Source organism: Chrysemys picta, chromosome 5 (assembly GCF_011386835.1).
Source record: "Chrysemys picta bellii isolate R12L10 chromosome 5, ASM1138683v2, whole genome shotgun sequence".
Classification (NCBI taxonomy): Eukaryota; Metazoa; Chordata; order Testudines; family Emydidae; genus Chrysemys; species Chrysemys picta.
This window is the reverse complement of record NC_088795.1, coordinates 122,334,123-122,347,979: the sequence shown is the minus strand read 5'-3', so window position 1 is coordinate 122,347,979 and position 13,857 is coordinate 122,334,123.

The window sequence follows — 13,857 nt, the reverse complement described above, 5'->3', positions numbered from 1 at the left end:
CATGCTAGTTTTATTACCACCTCACACATACTGTGCAAGTCAAACCACCATTTACAGCTGCTTCATTTAGACTGAAGACTGTAAAGTGAGCTGAGGGAATGTTTGAGGAGCTTGTTGCTGGACGGATTGCTAAAAACAACACTATCATGTATTAAAAAAAGAGAGCTCTTTTCCTAAAACTCAGAAGACCTGATTCTGCTCTAACTTACCCTAGTATAAATCAGGAGTAACTCCACTGAAACCAATGGAATTACATCAGCATAAGGAAAAGAATCAGGCCCAGAGACTGGAGCTGGGGATAGCTCAGTGGTTTGAGCATTGGCCTGCTAAACCCAGGATTGAGAGTTCAATCTTTGAGGGGGCCATTTAGAGATCTGGGGCAAAAATCTGTCTGGGGATTGGTCCTGCTTTGAGCAGGGGGTTAGACTAGATGACCTCCTGATGTCCCTTCCAACCCTGATATTCTATGAATCATTAATGACAATGACTTGATGACTTAGCAATAAGAATTGAAAGATAACATATGGTCTTTCCAAAAAACTATGTAAATATATGCTAGAAGGAAGGCCTAGCACTGCTCTCTCCTAAACAGAGGAGTTTATTATACTGATCAATAAAAGAACAGGATATAATACTGGACTGTGCTAGAGATTTGTGCGACACGTTATCAGGCATGACAAGTGAGAACCAAACTAATGCTTCTGGATGAAAGAGGCTTAAGTCTGTGAATGACATTTTGTGTAAGCATTAGAAAACAAAATAATTAGGTGTGCCAGTCTAAACTGTACTTGAGTGACCTCAGTGTCTGATATTTCTAGGGGCTGAATCAGGATAATTATTTTTTAGTTTTATGTTTATGATGTATGGTAAGATTTTTTTTTTCTTGGAATCTCAGGCAACTCAGACACAGACATAATCTAGGAGCTCAGTGGCTATCTCCTCGCCTCTGGACAGAAAGCGCACTTGTGCTTGTTTTCTAGTTAATGTATGCAGCAATAAAAAACAAAATATAGCAAAGAAAAGAAGCCAAGAATTCACTCATCACTACCATCAATAATAAAAACAATAAAGAAAATTTACTTTTCTGCTACTTTGTAAACTTACAAATATAAACGTGTTACTAAAACATTTTCTTAAACTCTGTTCCAAAAAAATAAATTAAGCCAAAATATTTCTGAAAATGACAAAATTTGCCCTAGAAACCCCTTTACAGTATACTAATGCAAAAAAGGAACAAGGAGAGAAAAACAAAAAAAAACAAGCCATGGGAAGTAAAAAGGAAGATGTTAGCTGAGATGCTTTGGGGAGCCGAGGGGAACTAACTTCTTCCTTTTTACTTTCCAGGTTTGTTTTTTGTTTAACTCTCCTTGTTCCTTTTTTGCATTAGTGTACTGTTAAGTGGTTCCTGGGACTTCTAGGGCAATTTGTCATGTTCAGAAATACACTGGCTTAATTTATTTTTTTGGAACAGAGTTTAAGAACGTGTTGGAGGAGGGCCATTCTGCCCCCCCAGTGCCAATGGTATAGCACTGGATATTCCCTGGAAACTGTTTCCATCCCCTTATGCCAGCCAAGCAGTGTGAATGGATCTCAGTGCAAGAGAGTTGAGCTTTGGATGGATACAGTTTTCCTCAGATAAAGTGAAGTGAAACTCCATATCGCTTTTGCCTCTAGAGGGGGTGAATCAAGGAGATAATTATTAAGCCATGGATAGAAAAACCTGAAGAACACATCCACAGCAGTTGGGTAACTATGTCAGAGTATTCACTGGTTTAAATTATTTCTGCATGTACCTTTGAAATTGCTGTTTGATTTCCTAGTGTTGGTTAAAATCCCAGGCAAAATGCTCATCAATTTGAAATAGAAAGAGATCTTGGAGTCATTGTGGATAGTTCTCTGAAAACATCCACTCAATGTGCAGTGGCAGTCAAAAAAGCGAACAGAATGCTGGGAATAATTAAGAAAGGGAGAGAAAATATCATGTTGCCTCTATATAGATCCATGGTACGCCTACATCTTGAATAATGTGTGCAGATGTGGTGGCCCCATCTCAAAAAATATATATTGGAATTGGAAAAGATTCAGAAAAGGGCAACAAAAATGATTAGGGGTATGGAATGGCTTCCGTATGAGGAGAGATTAATAAGACTGGGACTTTTCAGCTTGGAAAAGAGACAGCTAAGGGGAGATATGATTGAGGTCTAAAAAACCATGACTGGTGTAGAGAAAGTAGATAAGGAAGTGTTATTTACTACTTCTTATAACACAAGAACTAGGGGTCACCAAATGAAATTAATAGGCAGCAGGTTTAAAACAAATAAAAGGAAGTATTTCTTCACACAATGCACAGTCAACTTGTGGAACTCCTTGCCAGAGGATGTTGTGAAGGCCAAGACCATAACAGGGTTCAAAAAAGAACTAGATAAATTCATGGAGGATACGTTCATCAATGGCTATTAGCCAGGATGGGCAGGAATAGTCCCTAGCTTCTGTTTGCCAGAAGCTGGGAATGAGCAATGGGGGATGGATCACTTGATGATTACCTGTTCTGTTCATTCCCTCTGGGGCATCTGACACTGATCACTGTTGGAAGACAGGATACTGGGTGAGATGGACCTTTGGTCTGACCCTGTAGGGCCGTTCTTAAATAGGACTGCAGGATTTAACTGTGTATTAATAAGGATGGTTGGTATTATATAAACACAACAAGGAGTCCGGTGGCACCTTAAAGACTAACAGATTTATTTGGGCATAAGCTTTCCTGGGTAAAAAACCCACTTCTTCAGATGCATCTGAGAGCTTATGCCCAAATAAATCTGTTAGTCTTTAAGGTGCCACCGGACTCCTTGTTGTTTTCGTGGAGACAGACTAACACGGCTACCCCTGATACTTGGTATTATATAGACTTTTTTTTTTGAGTGGCTAAAATGCAGTTTGAAAGTACTAATATAAACTTTAATTGCTGAGATAGAATCAGTGTTTGCCCTGAGAAGCGTTGCTCCACATGCTAGTCTAATTTATTGTTATCACACCCACTTATTGTCTATTCAGCCCAAAGCATTAGAATCTTCAGGCTCAGAGATCTGTAGTAGAGAATTGAGGGTTTTTTTTCGTCAGACTATTAAGATGATTGAGCTGCAGAGATTTTTTTACATCTCTTGTCACAAGTTTCATGGCAGAATCCAACTTCCAAACAGACTTCAATTCCACAGCAATTTTCACATTGTTTATTCTTTTAAAACATAACATTTTTAGGTATATCAAAGAAAGGTGCAGTTACAGGACCTGTAGAGTCAAATCTATTCATTATTGCTCAAGAAGCCAATATATTTCTGGAAAAGAAATTGCCCAGGGAGTCATATGAAACAATATTTCACTGAATTACTACTCATTTTGTGTCAGAGAAGGCAATTTCTAGTCATGGTTGGTAAGCAGTAGAAAATTATTTTTAATTATAGACAGACAGTACCATGCTAGTAAAGGTATTTCAAACAAGCCATTTATTTCTCTACTTAGCATTCCAGATTTGTCTGTTTCTGAAATGAAACTCATCTGGCATTCTTATAGTATTTAACATTATTTTCATCCCCAGTGGGAAGGCAGTTTGATTGCAGAAGCTCCATTATAAGTGACAAGCTGAATTGTTTCTAGAATGCGTGTGGATTCATGTACAGCATCAGAAGGCCCTTTTTTATCGGAGAGTGTGAAGACTTATTTAATTGAGTGATTTGGATTTGCTTGGCTTTATAGCTCAATTAGAGATGGGTGAAATTCACCATTTTTGCTATTCACATTTTCCAGGGCTTAATAGTCACAACAGAAGAATTCTTGACATTTTGCTACCCCTGTCCACCCTAAAAAGAGTCCAACAACTTAGCCTTATAGGAAACAATTTTGAAAAAAAGAAACTTTGATGACCCTTGTACCTTCATGAAAGCTATGGATTTTTGTTTGCTATCATTGGTAGATATCAGGCTCTTTGTTGTGGTATTCTTCTTTACAATGGTCTGTTCATTGACTCCCTAAAGTCTCCAATGCTAATAGAGCTTCAATTTACACAATATTTTGGAAGAAACATTAAGTTTGAGTTCATTGCCATGGGGACTTACACTAAATTATTATTTATAGATTACATCTCTGCTTGGATAGGGCGCATAGTACTAGCCATAAGATAACTGGAGAGTCAGGGATTTGCTACAGGAGACATAACTGAGAGCTGGGAATACAGACCCAGTGATAAAATGTGGAAAAAAACCCAAACAATCCCCAGATCTGTAACAACTACAAAAACAGGCCTCTAGTTAAGATTTTCACTGGCCTTAGCTGAGATGAAAGAGCATTTTTGCCAATCAAGACCAATATTTTATCATAATAAAACATGCAAGAGAAAATTACACAAGTGATCAATATTTTCTGAACATTTAAATATGACAACTGTTAATTCTGGTTCTTATGCATCTTTCATACAAACATAGGAATGGCCCTGCAGGATCAGATTTGTGAAACAACTAGTCCAGTATCTCATTTCTGACATTGGCCAGTTCCAGGCACTCCAGAGGAAGGTGTAATAAACTCAATAGGGGACAATCATAGAATATAGGTAACCTGCTCAAGGCTTTCTTTTTAAGTCAGATTGGTTAGTAGCTGGCATATGCCCTGAAGCAGGAGGGCTTATCTTTTATAGAAGGCATATCAATTTAATCATAACTGTAGATGTTCTCATACAGATGTCTAATCCCTTTTTGAATCCTGCTAAACTATTGACCTTAATGATATTTTGTGGCACTGAGTTCCACAGGTTAATTATCCATTTTAGTAATTTCCTTTTATCTTTTTCAAATGTGTTACCTTGCAATTTCATTGAATGTCTCCTTGTTCCTTTGTTACCATAAAGGGTAAATGGGAGTGTCCAATTCACTTTCTGTGTTCCATTCACTATGTGCTATTATTAATCTCCACTCTAAATGGAATGGTTCATATCTTTTCACCCATTTGTCTTTTGTTCATCAGGTGTTTTATTATTCTGCTTTTAATTATTGCTTCAACCAATTCACTTGTTAGTGAAGTAAGTCTCACTCATCTGTAATTCTCAATTAGCCCAGAGCCTCTTTTAAAGTTACCTACAAGATTTGCTACTCCCCAGATTTCTAGTCTGGTAGCAGATTTCAGTGAGAGATTTCATGTTGTTGCTAGCAGCTAGACTGCTTGATTAAAATCCTTCAGTCCTGTTGGATGTATAGCATGTGCTCTTGGTAACTTGTTGCTCTTTAAATGATGAGTTTGTTTTGGCATCTCCTCTTTTGACACTTCAATCAGTAACAATGTCTCATCATTTCTAGGTGAAAAAGTAATCACAAAATACTTTATGGCTAGAAGAAAGAGTTTGTTTACCGAGCTGTGTAAAGCAGCTCAGAGACTGAGGGTATGTCTACACTGCAACCTTGGATCTGACTGCAGCAGATGTAGACATGTCTGAGCTAGTTTGAATCACAATAGCAATGAAACTGCAGCAGCAGGGTTGGCAGCACAAGCCGTACAAGCGTGCACAGGACCCTGGGGATATACTCTGGCAGCTAGTCCATGCTGCCATGGCTTCACTGTTATTGAACTAGCTAGATCAAAGCTGGCTCTCTTACGTCTAAATTTGCTGCAGTCACACCTTGGATTGCAAACCTTGAGAGTTAGGAAGTTCTCAGTTAACTTCCATTGACTTCGCTGGGATCAGGATTTCACCCTCTGAGTCTATTCCCACCCTGCCACTAATTGGCCTTAATACTCTGTACTTGTGTAACCACAGCCCCGATGTGTGTCTGCAGTCTTTTCCCTTTTCTTCTCAGGATTATGGATCCTGGGTTCACCTACAAGGGTGCCTGGTTCCTCCACTCAAGGAAACCCCTCTTAATGCAGAGAACACAAAGGGCCTGTCCCTGGGGAAAATATTTAATACACAGTCTCATACAGAGGAGTGTCATTCAGAGCACACAAAAATCAAATAGCTATAACAATTCCCATGAGTAATAAAATAGTAACTGGGACATAATTAGGTATGGGGAACTGAGAATAAGGGACACTGCAAAAAGAGATGAGGGTAATAAAAGGAAAAAAAACCAACAATACATAACTCAACCCCCTCAACATTTGCAGCCAGTACACACCACCTTGTGCTCCCTTCCAGCACCTGCCTAGGCAAATAGAGAGTTTAGGCTCAATCTTTGATCAGTGGTGCAGCACTGAAGTTGCTGGCCATCTTAAAACAAAGCAGCAAGATAAACAAAGAGGGGTGTTCTTACAAAGTGTCCACACCAAGGATGGTAAGATTGGCCTTATGGCTCTCTGGTTTGGATTCCAAAGTGGAGTTAGGCTGGCTTTTGGTGGTCTGACTTTGTGACTGTTCTTAGCCTCTTGGTTTTCTGGTCTCTGCTGAGATGACACTGTTCAATATCTCAGAAATCCCAAAAACACTCAAAGTCTTCTCCGGGGTAGGAATGTGGCAGGTAGAAGGGTCATCCCTGGCTGTGATGCTTCTCTTCCTGTTATACTACACAAACAGCTCCAAACCTAAAGTAAAACCAACCCCTTTGTCTGTGAGTTCTGGTTTATGATAGAATGGGCTAGCAACATAAGTCAAACTAATCTCTGTCCTGGACCCCAGGCAATCTGGGAAACAGAGTCTTGAGCTTCTGTAACCATTGTGGCTGTGCTCCCGGGGTGATTCCCCTGGAGGGTCAGTGTGGTATTTCAGAAGCACCATCTCCAACAGGGTTACACTTAGAATTTTACCAAAGGTGTGTAGTTATGATTCACAAATATTGTCTGAGATAAATAGGATTGTCCCAAATTTATAGATTAGGAAATAATGAGAGGCATAACTTGCCTGGCCTGGCACTGGGGTTCAATGGGTAAGGCATGGATGAACCCTTATCTCCTATTCCCAGGACTCCATATGTCTACACGGCAAACACACAAAAAACCTACAACAGCAAGTCTCAGGGCCTGGGTCTACAGACTTGGCCTTGTGCTATGGTGCTAAAAATAGCCATGTAGATGTTCCAGCTCAGGCTGGAGCTTGGGTTCTGAAACCTAGCCTTCTCCCTGTGCTTCAGAGCCCACACTCCAGCCTGAGCCAGAATATCTATACAGCTATTTTTAGCACCATAGCACAAGCCCAAAGCTGTAGACGTGGGCACTGAGACTTGCTGATACAGGTTTTTTTTGTCATATAGACGTAAGCCATAAGACTTTCATTGTCTCCACTCGGTAGATCCAAAACATGGCTGCTAAACTGATCATCTTCCTGCCTGTCAATCTGCACCTCCTTTGAATCTTTCCACTGCCTCTCCCTTGCATACTGTATCGGATTTAAACTCGTTCTTCTTTCCTACATAATTCTTCCCCTTTCCTACTTGTCCAGCCTCGTCACTTATCACATTACCACCTTCTGTCCACTAATGATGTCAACCATACTATCCCTATTCATTGGCTATGCCCATGAGTATGGGAGCCTTTTGTTCACGCCATTCTTTATGATTGGAACACCCTCCCTTCTCTCATCCACCAACTCATTATCTTCTCATTTAGGCCTCACTCAGCAAGGTATTTTAACATGTATATGACTTTAAGTAGGGGATCAATGCTTTGAAGTCAACCAGACAATTTACATCAGCTGAGGATCTGCCTCAATAGGATGAGACATATCTGCTTATGTATCTTGCTGAAGCAGGGCTTCTGTCATCAGAATGCTCTTTCTCTGATCCTTGTGTGCATATTCATCGTTCATTACCTTGTAACTACTAGCTAAATGTTGTTTGCACAATGAGCCTTGAAGCTAATATTCCCTTTCCAGTGGATGGGCCAGTTCTATTCATTATTTGTTTGGTACATAGGTTGTTTTTCCATCTCCCGTTACTTAATATTTGCCACTTCAAAGATTGCTTTGAACCTGGATTGATGTTAACGGATGTCAGAACCTTTCTGTAAACAGCTTGGTAGGAATAAAGGCAGGCAGTTTTGTTCCCTGCAGGGGGATGTTTGCTGCCTTTGCTTTCAGTGATAGACAGAAGGTTCCACACCGTTGATGGGAATTGTAAAGTTCCTGTATTTCCCTGTAATTCTCATTTCTGTTAAATATGAGTTCTTGCAGGTGGTGTACTGTCTGTCACAACTATGCTACAAATGACCAAGTTACCTGGCCGGTCAAGTTGTTAGCATAACAAGCAGGTAGCTAAGGTATCAATACAACTTTTTAAAACTTATTATTTTGACTTTTTTGTCCCCATTTTATACCTGATATACGAGTTTGTATGCCATATGAATAAAGCTCCAAGTCCCTAATCTCAGATATGTGAAGAAAGAATTAGCACAAAAGTTAAAAATTAGCCAAAGTCATTTTGCTAGATTCTCTCTTCCCCCCACTCCCCAAACTGTTGCAAACTGCAGTTTATCAACTGAAACAGAGTTAGTGGGGTACACAACCAGCAGCCATGTTTCTGCTGTTGTTCTCTTCGGTGTTATTAGGTACAGATTACCAAACTTCCTGAAAGAGAGGATTGTATTGGGTTTCCATCTGTGCTACACTCTTCCTGCTGCAAATTAAGTAGGGAATATGCTGAGGTTTCTTACTGAGGCAGGAGAAAATTGCATCAAGGGGTAATATGAGACAAGCTCTAAAGCAACTATAGAAATGTACTATGGTAATTAGGCTAACAGGCTGTTGGTGTCCTATGGGGAATAGTGAAAGAAATTTGCAGTTTAGCTAACAAAACTGATATTCATCTTGCAAATACATCTTGAATAATTTGCACTAATTATACAGATGAGGCTATTGGTATTAAAAAACTACTGAAAAGGGATGCACCTGCTGAAGGGGAAAAAGCAAATAAGGGGAACAAAAACCAAGATTCACAGCCAATTTATGTCTCTCTTACTCATGTTGAGGAGTACCCTATGCTATGGAAAGTCCCAGGGAAATCAATAAGGTACTAAATGTAAATATGGCGTAATCTGGCCCTAGGACACTGGAATGTGGAAAAGCAGATACCATGGCACCATACATGAACCTTAGGAGAAAAGTCTTTCCTCATTCTCTAAATGTTTTGTAGCACTTCTGAAAATAAAGTATATATAATTATCATGAAGCTTAAAAACCTGAACCTTAGAATTTTCTGAAGCATGAATAGTGAGAGAGTAAGGAGTTCTGGTGGTACAAGATAGGACTGGAGTTGTCAAAAGCCACTGATTTTTGCTATGAGTATTCACAGGAAGAAACAGCTGTTTTAACAAAGATGATGCACAGTTAAATTTGGATATTCATAACAGCAAATAAGCCTTCTGTAATAAAACTGATGGCATTAAAACCCTGGTTAAAAAAAAAATAAAATAAAGTGTGACTTTGCCACAGATGGAAACATGGAAGAGGCAGCTCTCTTTGAAATTAAAGTCTTCTGTCAGTGGAAAACGGTCTCTGGTGTTTCACAAAAATAATTAACTGAAAGCCTGTGGCAATTTTGTTGTTTTCACAGGTGTTGAGAGAATTTTTTCCCCATGCAGCTCTAGAAGATGATCTTTGTACTCCCAACAAAGGCAAGTATACAAGCCCCATCTATCTGATCAGGCTTGAAATAGGAATATTATATAGGTGATTGGCTTAGAGATCTTGCCATTTAATGTGGGTAATGGGATGAATAAGAAAAAAAGAAGTTAAGGAATAGGGTCCTTGAGAATGACAAGTTGTGGAAATAGCCAGCCCTCCCTCCCCATCATTAGATGGCATCAATCAGCTACCTTTCAGCAGCCATGTCTTGTCCACTATGTTCATCTGTCCTGCTTTATTCAGGACTGCCCCAGTCTAGAGATAATGAGAAATGTCTCAGGTCACAGTTGTTTAGGATTAGATAGGTGGCCTGCACTGAAAAGGCAAGGAGGTGCTGATGCAGTGCTGTCCTTCTAGAGTCCAAGTGAGCAAGTAAACCAATTCTGTTTACATCATAGCCTTTTTAACAGGAGCAGGGAGAGAAAAATCATGAGTCAGAACTTGGCATACACTGTAGTACATGGTTTCAGTGAAGGCTTCAAGTCATGGATTACAGAAGCAGCATCTGCCATCAGGGCAACAATTCATGAGCAAATTGATCACTTGATGTCTCCGTCACCAGGAGCATTATTCCAGTGGCTATGTCAAAACTGTTGTGATTAATGAAACACTTTCCATCAGAGGGCAGGATTTAAGAGCTATGGCAGGGAAGTAATCAGTGTGCAGCAAGGCTGACTTTCTCTCTTCCAACTGGTGCAGGAACAAATGGTTCTGACCACAGCATGAAGAGGAGGAGGAGGAGATGTTTTATCTTGTCTCACCTGGCCAACTTTGACTTTGACCAAATTAGAAAGGACGTGAGAGATTTGTTGGTTTATTTCCTGTCATTTTACAGAATCCCTGGCTTCTAAATGAAGACTGCATTTAGGAACACATGGCAATGGGGAAAGAAGAAAAAAAGAAAAGACCACCACACACTACAGGGCAAATGCATCCATGGCATAATTCCACCAAAGTCAATGGGCCTGACTGCTCTCTTCTGGGCACAGTCTGCATGAGATTTATCCCCAACCACTCTTTTGGGGAGAGGGAGCATTCCTTTCATGGAATAAGCACCCAAGCCCTGAAATTTCCAGGGTTTAGAGAGAGTTCAGAGCTAGCGGCATGGAAAGGCTTCTGTCCCCATCCTGCTCTCCTCACTCTTTGACAGCCTGGCTCTAATGAATCCCCACTGTAGAAATGCAATATAGGCTCTGGTGGTATCAGATTCTTCCAACGCAAGGTGGAATAAAGCATTGATCACCCCAGCAGCAATCTCCAGGCATGGGTCTCCCTTGCCTTGCACCTTGGTGCAGTCATTTTCACCTGTGCAAAGGAAAGGGAATTTAAAATGATACTGTTCTAATTTGGCTGCATTTGCCTCTGTGCAATGAAAATCAGGCCATGTAAGTCCAGTAATAGAGTCTAGGATGAATTGATGATCTGTGTTCCAATGCCTTTGATTGATGGGATGGTTGGAGCATTTGTGACTTCCTCAGCCTCCCTTCCCCTTTTCCTAAAGTCATTTCTCCTTTAGCTTTTCATTCATCAAACTGCTCTTCACCTATCTACTTATTTCTTTCAGGTATTAGGATGACATGGTGACAGCGCCTGAGAAGGAGACATGCAGACAAGGGTTATGCATGTACTGCTTTCCCTGGAGAGTCTCACTGGGCAGTCTCACATAGATGCTGAAGAGAAGGGTCTTGAGCAGCTGCTGTTGGGTTACAGCTGTGAATAGCAACAGAGGGTCCTGTGGCACCTTTAAGGCTAACAGAAGTATTGGGAGCATAAGCTTTCGTGGGTAAGAACCTCACTTCTTCAGATGAAAGTAATGGAAATTTCCAGAGGCAGGTATAAATCAGTATGGAGATAACGAGGTTAGTTCAATCAGGGAGGGTGAGGTATTCTGCTAGCAGCTGAGGTGTGAACACCAAGGGAGGAGAAACTGCTTCTGTAGTTGGATAGCCATTCACAGTCTGTTTAATCCTGATCTGATGGTGTCAAATTTGCAAATGAACTGGAGCTCAGCAGTTTCTCTTTGGAGTCTGGTCCTGAAGTTTTTTTGCTGTAAGATGGCTACCTTTACATCTGCTATTGTGTGGCCAGGGAGGTTGAAGTGTTCTCCTACAGGTTTTTGTATATTGCCATTCCTGATATCTGACTTGTGTCCATTTATCCTGTTGCGTAGTGACTGTCCAGTTTGGCCAATGTACATAGCAGAGGGGCATTGCTGGCACATGATGGCATATATAACATTGGTGGACGTACAGGTGAATGAGCCGGTGATGTTGTAGCTGATCTGGTTAGATCCTGTGATGGTGTTGCTGGTGTAGATATGTGGGCAGAGTTGGCATCGAGGTTTGTTGCATGGGTTGGTTCCTGAGTTAGAGTTGTTATGGTGCGGTGTGTGGTTGCTGGTGAGAATATGCTTAAGGTTGACGGGTTGTCTGGACGAGGACTGGCCTGCCTCCCAAGGTCTGTGAAAGTGAGGGATCATTGTCCAGGATGGGTTGTAGATCACTGATGATGCGTTGGAGAGGTTTAAGCTGAGGACTGTAGGTGATGGCCAGTGGAGTTCTGTTGGTTCCTTTTTTGGGCCTGTCTTGTAGCAGGAGGTTTCTGGGTACATGTCTGGCTCTGTTGATTTGTTTCTTTATTTCCTTGTGTGGGTATCATAGTCTTGAGAATGCTTGGTGAAGATCTTGTAGGTGTTGGTCTCTGTCTGAGGGGTTGGAGCAGATGCGGTTGTACCTCAGTGCTTGGCTGTAGACGATGGATCGTGTGGTGTGTCCGGGGTGGAAGCTGGAGGCATGAAGATAGGCATAGCGGTCGGTGCGTTTTCGGTAGAGGGTGGTGTTAACGTGGCCATCGCTTATTTGTACTGTGGTGTCTAGGAAGTGGACCTTCCGTGTAGATTGGTCCAGGCTGAGGTTGATGGTGGCGTGGAAGCTGTTGAAATCATGGTGAATTCTTCCAGGGTCTCCTTCCCATGGGTCCAGATGATGAAGATGTCATCAGTGTAGCATAGGTAGAGAAGGGGTGTGAGTGGACGAGAGCTGAGGAAGCGTTCCAGGTCAGCCATAAAAATGTTGGCATATTGTGGGGCCATGCAGGTGACCATAATGGTGCCACTGGTCTGGAAATATATATATTGTCACCAAATTTGAAATAATTGTGCATGAGGATAAAGTCACAGAGCTCAGCAACAAGTTGTGCTGTGTCATCATCAGGGATACTGTTCCTGATAGCTTGTATTCCATCTGTGTGTGGGATGTTTGTGTAGAGAGCCTCTACATCCATGGTGGCTAGGATGGTGTTTTCTAGGAGGTCACCAATGCATTGTAGTTTTCTCAGGAAATCAGTGGTGTCACGGAGATAGCTGGGAGTGCTGGTGGCGTAGGGTCTGAATAGGGAGTCCACATATCCAGACAGTCCTTCAGTGAGAGTGCCAATGCCTGAGATGATGGAGCGTCCAGGATTTCCAGGTTTGTGGATTTTGGGTAGCAGACAGAATAACCCCGGTCGGGGCTCTAAGGGTATGTTGATTTGTTCCTGTGTTAGTGTAGGGAGTGTCCTGAGTAGATGGTGCAGTTTCTTAGTGTATTCCTCAGTGGGATCTGAGGAAAGTGGCCTGTAGAATTTGGTATTGGAGAGTTGTCTGGCAGCCTCCTTCTGGTATTCAGACCTGTTCATGATGACAACAGCACCTCCTTTATCAGCCTCTTTGATGATAATGTCAGGGTGGTTTCTGAGGCTGTGGATGGCATTGCATTCTGCACGACTTAAGTTAGGAGGCAAGCGATGTTGTTTTTCCACAATTTCTGCCTGTGCACGTCAGCGGAAGCATTCTATGTATAGGTCCAGACTGTCTTTTCGACCCTCAGGAGGAGTCCATATGGAGTTCTTCTTCCTGTGTTGTTGGTGGGAGGGTATCTGTGTATCAGTGCACTGTTCAGTGTTATCCTGAAAGTATTCTTTGAGTTGGAGACGGCAAAAGAAGGCTTCCAGATCACTGCAGAACTGTATCATGTTCATGGGGGTGCTGGGGCAAAAAGAGAGTCCCCGAGATAGGACAGACTCTTCTGCTGGGTTGAGTATGTAGCTGGATAAATTGACGATATTGCTGGGTGACTTAGGGGTACCCCTGTTGTGGCCTCACGTGGCAGGTAGGATTTTAGATAGCTTATGGTCCTTTTTCCTTTGTAGAGAGGTGAAGTACGTAATGTAGATCTCCTGTCTTATTTTAGTAAAGTCCATTTGTGTGGAGGGTTGGTTATTTATGAAAG